Raw genomic sequence first — 7,568 nt, 5'->3', positions numbered from 1 at the left:
AACCCGCTCGCCTGCACACATCCGCCGTTCTCGCGGCGACCCAGAGAAATCTCAAGTGAGTATAATCAGTGGCGTATCCAGGACATTTTTACTGGGGTGGCCAAGATAGGACACAGAGCTAGTGTGGGGTGGCCATCGCATAGCGAAGTTTAATGCGTATACGTACGCAGCCGACCGTGGTTCTAATCCCGGACCCCGATCCTTTGCTGCATGTCACATCCCCTCTCATGATTTCCTGTCTCGTAACTGTCAAATAAAGGTGTCTATGCTGTTAAAAATACATATATATCATGAAGTCATTTTTTTTTATTCAATTTCCACCTATCACAGTCCTCAAGTATCTCTGGTTATTTTAACATGTCTATTTTTAATCAGTAGTAATTATGTTCAGGATAGGGTACACATTTTCTAAGAGCTATTTCCCTGTAGTGGATTAAAGACCTTGTCTCTTCACAAGTTAGATAGCAAAATTCAACAACTCTTAACTCATCCAATAGAATATAGGATGCCTTGTGATTTATGAAAATGTGCAAAATGTGATTTTCAACCCAGACAGTATTCATGTCCAAGGCCCTGATGAAGATATAAATTGAAACGTTGGCTTTGATTCAGCATACATTAAATGTATTTAAATCAAACAGTTAAGACTTATACCAGACCAAATATAACTTATTATAATTGTACATAAACAGTTGTAACAAACCTAACAAGCCCTTTAACTAAAAAAAAATACAAGACCATTAAACAAATTCATCCATCTTACATCAGATGAATTCTCCTGTTTTGGTGATTGGTAGCAAAAAGTTTAATAAATCTGTCCATGTCAAGTGCCTTGGCTCTTCTAGACTCAATGCTGAGAACACCCAGGTTGCTCAGTCTGTCATCTGTCATTGCCAATGAGATTTCAGGGGTGGCCCTGGCCACAGGCCACCCCCTAGAATCGCCACTGAGTATAATGTCAGATTAAGAATGTAAGTTACGTGCCCGCTCACGAGCGCTCACGCTTAACTTGCTAACAGACGCATCGCCTCCGAAAAGACGTGCGTGTTTAAGTTTATTCCCTGTCAGTCCCCTTCAAACAGGCTACTGCAGTGGTTCAATTAGCAGCCAACGAGCCGGTTTTTTTACCCTCTCGCCTGCACACAAACGCCGTTTTCACGGCGACCCAGAAAAATCTCAAAAAGAGTATTTAATGTCTGTTCCGGCTCATGCCGTCGGTGTTGTAAGTGTAATGAAAGTGCCCACGCCCCAGTGTTCACCACTACACAAGCACTCCGAACCTCGCAGAGCACACTCTCATGAAGCGCAGAAAAGCCGCTCGAGTGTTGAATGTAAGTCTCGTGCCCGCCAGAGTGCGTTCACGCTTGCTAACACAAACCTCCGCCCGCGCGTTTAAGTGTTATCACAAAACGCAAGGCATTAATAAAACGCTCCCCATCCATTATGATCGGGGCGTCAAATACACTTGTAAGTCTAGTGCCCGCGCTCACGCTTACAGGAAGCTTTTCCGCCCGGAGCGCTGCTCGCGCGTCAAAGAGTGAAAAAAGAATGTTCCCCATCCCTTATGATTGGGACATCTCATATAAATCAGCCGGTCTCGGCTTTCAGCGAGCAGCCATTGCCCAGAACCGAGAGCGCGCGCGCCGCGCTTTCGGCTCCGGGTCAGTTTCACAAAAGAAAGCAGGTTATGAATGTAAGTCTCGTGCCCGCCTGAGTGCGTTCACGCTTGCTAAACACTAACCTCCCCCCGGGCTCCGCCCGCGCGTTTAAGTGTTATCACAAAACGCAGGGCATTAATAAAACGCTACCCATCCATTATGATCGGGGCATCAAATACACGTGTAAGTCTCGTGCCCGCGCACACGCGCTCACGCTTACAGGAAGCTTTCCCGCCCGGAGCGCTGCTTGCGCGTCAAAAAAAAAAAAAAAAAATGACAAATTGGGACATCTCACATAAATCAGCCGGTTTCGGCTTTTCAGCGAGCAGCCATTGCCCAGAACCGAGAGCGCGCGCACCGCGCTTTCGGCTCCGGGTCAGTTTCACAAGCCCGCAAATGGCGGCGGTCTGAACCCGGAGGCCATTCGCCCCCTAGAGGCTCACATAGCTGCGTGGGAAACTATCCCAGGGATTTCAGAATGGGTGTTGGGCACAATAAAGCAGGGCTATACACTTCAATTCATTCGCCGTCCCCCGCGCTTTCAAGCCCGGACCGCGACGATAGTGAATGCGGAAGTAGCACACCTACTTCACGCAGAAATAGCAAAGCTGCTGTGCAAAGGGGCTATAGAAAAGGTACCGCCTTCTCTGAGCGAGTCAGGCTTTTACAGCCGATATTTTCTCGTACCCAAGAAGGACGGAGCCTTCAGACCTATCCTAGATCTGAGACATTTGAACTAAGTGCTTGCGAAAAGACCGTTCAAAATGCTTACGACCAGGAAAATCCTCGCGCACGTTCGCCCGAGGGACTGGTTTATTTCTCTAGATCTGAAGGATGCCTATTTTCAGATTCAGATAGTACCCCGTCACAGGCAATTTTTGAGATTCGCCTTCGATGGTCAGGTATATCATTACACCGTCCTGCCGTTCGGCCTGTCCCTGGCACCCTGTACATTTACAAAGTGCATGGACGCGGCGCTCGCCCCCCTGAGAAGTCAGGGGCTGCGAATAATGAACTATCTGGACGATTGGCTGATATTGGCACAGTCAGAGACAGAACTGCTATCTCACAGAACAGTGCTTCTCAGTCATCTGGAAAGCTTGGGTCTCATGGTCAACTGGACCAAGAGCTCATTACTGCCCAGCCAGTCAATTTCCTTTTTAGGAATAGCACTGGACTCGGTGACCATGACGGCTCGTTTATCGACACAGCGCGCGCGCCGTGTTCACCACCTAGCCGCATCTTTCCAGAAGGGCAGCTTTCTCCCTTTGAAAACAATTCAAAGGATGTTGGGCTGTATGGCATCAGCTGCAGCGGTGCTCCAGCTGGGCCTACTGCGCATGCACCCGCTCCAACGCTGGTTGAATGCTCGCGTGTCCCGCCGGGTGTCTGGCGGCCAGAAAATCAGAGTGACTCAGGCCTGCATAGCAGCTCTGCAGCCCTGGTTAGTGGCCGACTGGTACCAGCAGGGAGTAATGATGGGAACCATCTCTTATCGTAAAGTCATCTCGACAGACGCGTCCAACTCGGGTTGGGGCGCACTGTTCGAGGGCAGACCGGCCTTTGGCCAGTGGTCAGACCAGGAGAACAGTTTTCACATAAACTGTCTGGAAATGATAGCGGTCGAGAACGCGCTGAAGTGCTTCCTCCCGTTCATACAGGACCAGCATGTTCTTGTCCGCTCGGACAACATGTCTGTGGTATCCTATGTAAACCGTCAGGGCGGTGTCAGATCCAGAAATCTCTGCAATCTGACGGAACGCCTTCTTATTTGGTCTCAGATGCACCTGCGCTCGCTGAGGGCGGCGCATGTGCCTGGCCATTTGAACGACGGCCCAGACAAACTGTCCAGGGACAATGTTCCCCCAGGGGAATGGTCCCTGCACCCCAAACGGTCCAGAAACTGTGGCGCCTATTCGGCAGAGCGGAAGTCGACCTATTTGTGTCAAGACAACGCTCAATGCCCAACGGTCTGTTCGAAGGACGAGGACGCGCTGGCCCAGGTTTGGCCCAGCCTCCCGCTATATGCTTTCCCTCCGGTCTCTCTGTTGCCACAGGTGATCAAGAGAATCAGGGAAACGCGCCACTCGGTGCTCCTCATAGCCCTGCGTTGGGAGAATCAGATTTGGTTCCCGGAACTAGCAGGGCTGCACATACAGCTCCGTGGCCGAATCCGGTGAGGGCAGATCTCCTCTCTCAGGCTCGCGGCACGATCTGGCATCCCAATCCAGAGCGCTGGTCTCTGCATGCATGGTTGATCAACGGGTACTCGTTGCCCTGCCAGAAGGAGTGATGAACACGATCACGCAGTCTAGAGCCCCTTCCACGAGAAGGCTCTACGCGTCTAAATGGTCGGTTTTCTCTGGATGGTGCACCGACAGAGGTCTGGACCCGCGGACATGCGGGGTGGCGCATCTGCTCACCTTCCTACAAGAGCTGTTGGATAAGGGAAGGTCCCCATCCACGCTCAATGTATACGTGGCGGCCGTGGCAGCGTTCGCAGAATCGACGCACGGCCAGTCATTGGGAAGACACGAGTTGGCCATCCGCTTCCTTAGAGGAGCTAGAAGGATGAATCCGCCGCGCCCCCCGTCGGTTCCCATGTGGGATCTTTCATTGGTCCCCGAGGCCCTGAAAGCTTTTCCATTTGAACCACTAGACACCGTGGGGTTGAAATATCTATCACTGAAAACCGTCTTTCTGATTGCACTGTCGTCAGTAAAACGTGTAGGGGACCTGCATGTGCTGTCTGTCAGCGCGTCGTGTCTTGAGTTCGGACCGAATGACTCTAAAGTCATCCTCAGACCTAGACATGGCTATGTCCCTAAAGTGATGGGCACTCCATTCAGAGCGCAAGTTATTTCGTTGTCAGCTCTCCCAGCATCTGACAGCGAAGGTGATGTGAATCTCCTCTGCCCTGTCAGAGCGCTGAGGTTTTACATTACGCGCTCCGCCTCCTTCAGGCGTTCGGAACAGCTTTTTTGTTTCGTTTGGGGGCGCACCAAGGGTCTCGCCTCCTCGAAACAGAGCCTGTCCAGATGGATAGTAGACGCTATAGCGGCCGCTTACGCGTCAAAAGGTCTGCAATGCCCTCTGGGCATCAGGGCTCATTCCACGAGAGGCGTGGCCTCTTCGTGGGCATGGTCCAGTGGAATTTCTATCCATGACATATGTGTAGCGGCGGGCTGGAGCTCCCCGTCTACATTTGTCAGGTTTTATAACCTAGAAGTTCCTGCCTTGCAGGCTAAACTGTTGTCAGTCTGAAGGAGAGGTGTATTCTGCCCAGATCTCCTGCTCAGATCACTCTCACATGACTCAGCTCTCCTGGTTGAGCTGCACTAAGTAGGGTATGTGCCATGTGCCTATACAGACCGGCGCGCTGCTCTGTATTCCCTATGTGTGCTTATGTACAAGTGATGGCCCGCGTGGCTGGCCACCTTATTTTTTCCACTTATGGGGTTCCCCTGAAAGCTCGGGGTCTCATGTGGATGCTTGGCGCGCACGGCGTTGACAAAGTGTTCCCGTAGCGTAAGCTAAACTTACGCAATACGAGAGAACCTCTCGTAAGAGAACGATACTCGGTTACTAACGTAACCTCGGTTCTCTCTAGAGAGGGAACGAGTATTGCGTAACCGGCCGTGCTCGCGCCACGAGCGACTTCGCTTCAGTCGACGAAAACCAGGGAAGTCAGCCTACAGCCCCTAGTGTTATACGCTAAGCCATGCCCATTCTGGCGGGCTGTGACGCTATGAAGGCGCGAGCGCCCTTCATTGGGCGTGACGTCACGCCGGGCTCACTGGTAGGCTGCAGCAGTTGCAGCCAATGAGCACGCGAGATGGCCTGCTCTAGGTCTGCTAGCTGCTGCACTGCGTTGACAAGGAATACAAAATTAAGGATAATTTTTTGGCTTCAGTATCTCGAGAAGATGAATCTTTCCCGTAGCGTAAGCTAAACTTACGCAATACTCGTTCCCTCTCTAGAGAGAACCGAGGTTACGTTAGTAACAGAGTATCGTTTTCGAGGTCTGTGAACTCAAGGCGGCGTGAGTGACTGGTTTTCTCTGTTTCTTCAATATGGGAGTTAATGGGCACCTGCACACATCTATACACAGTCAAATTGTAAATAACTCCCCACACCCCACGGGGCTGGATGATCCCAAGGGAAGATTTGGAGCGCCGGAATATTTCAATCTTCCTCACACTTGTGCATACATCAATCCCACACGTGAACACTTCAATTCGTGAGCACTGCAACTCTACAAATACCTCACAGTGCATTTAAGCCTTCACTCCATTTGGCCTGGATCATTCCACCAGCAACTCATATTCAGACAGGAGGAGGGGGGTGTGACATTATTCTGACTGCATGAAACTTTATACGAGAAAATGAACATGTCTTCAAATCACCAACTTCAACCACACAAAAGAGAGAAACAGCAAACAGGTACGAGCCCTCCAATACATCACAATGCCTCCATGAACACAGACGCAGTGCTTCTGGAACAATTAGGAATCATGTACTTAACTACTTTCCAGATAATGGTCTTCACACCCACAATGACAATCTTCTTTCCAGCCAGCTCTGATATTCTCACTCGCTCTCTTCTGCCTTGTACTTCGCGTCCTATTTCTTCCCCGAACTTTTCTCTAGATTCTCAAATCTCTGCTTTTATATCCCCTCTGGAAATGCGCGTCCTAATCGCCACCATAATCAACTCCGATTTGATGCAGCTGCTGCTAATTTCCCCGTTTACCTTTCTGGTCGGCCATGACAGCGAACCGGAACCGGCCTGGTGTTACCCCGGAAGTGCTCCCCAAGGGAATCACGCAGTGATTTTTAGTTCCGCCTTTGTCACCCGGTGACACATGTAATAAAGGTCTCATTATGCTTCTGCGTCAACTCCACGGCGTAGCTACGCCGTCACTCCTACGGCATCGTGGCCGTTTTATGGTTCTGCGTCAGGTTGAGCTGCATCGCGGTGTATCTGACCAATCACAGCCCTTGTGGTCTGCGTCGCCTCGACGCGTAGTTACAATTTTTTGGAGGTGCACGTCGAGCTACGGTGGAGGGGTTCGCGGCGACGCAGAGGGGTCTGCGGGGGTACGCCGTCGATTCGATGCAGAAGCATAAAACAGGCTTAAGTGCAGACGCACCGTGGGAGAACAAAAAGCTGTTGACCGTTTATCATAATATAACTTAAATTGGCTAACAAATATAGTATCTTTACAAATAAGTTGAGAAGACATTGCTGCGCAAGAGGTTTATGCTGCATGTAAGAAATTTGATTCTTTATTGACTTGGGAGAGTTAACAGTGTTAAAGGAACTATGGTTTTCGAGTTGTGAATAGGCCTACAACAAGATACGGTCAACTTGTGGAATAACTAATGGCGCTTTTCCACTGCATGGTTAGGCTTGGCGCGGCACGGTTCGGCGCGCTTCACTTTTCCACTGTGTGGTACGGTTCGGTTCACTTTAGCTCGGTTTGCTTTTCCACCGCAGTTAGTGCTGCTTCAAAGTGGGTGGGATTATAGACTGCTCGTTAGTTTATTCGCTCCTCGGCAACCAACGAGAGGAACGTGTGCACTTCGTCCACTGACCATGATTCAGCCCATGATTCAGCCATTTCTTTTTTTGAAGTTTTTTTTCTTTCTTGTTTCTTCAAGCAAGTCAAGCAAGTAGTTGTAAAACCGGTGCTAAAATGTGATGTGAAAACCAGATCACTGATTGGTCAGACAGAATCGTCACTAACAGCGTCATTGTATTTGCGAGACATCAATCCTGCTAGATTTAAATCATAGACAGTAAAAGAAATGGACACAGCGACCCCCTTGATTTCAATGGATAAAACTGAAGCCTGATTAAAGCACTCACTTCCTGATGGCTGGGCGACTGCGCAGGCTCAAACTGAG

The sequence above is a fragment of the Siphateles boraxobius genome, unplaced genomic scaffold (genome assembly GCF_051911475.1).
Source record: "Siphateles boraxobius isolate OS27281-9 unplaced genomic scaffold, OSU_SipBor_1 65, whole genome shotgun sequence".
Classification (NCBI taxonomy): domain Eukaryota; kingdom Metazoa; phylum Chordata; class Actinopteri; order Cypriniformes; family Leuciscidae; genus Siphateles; species Siphateles boraxobius.
Note: the sequence above shows the minus strand (reverse complement) of the source record.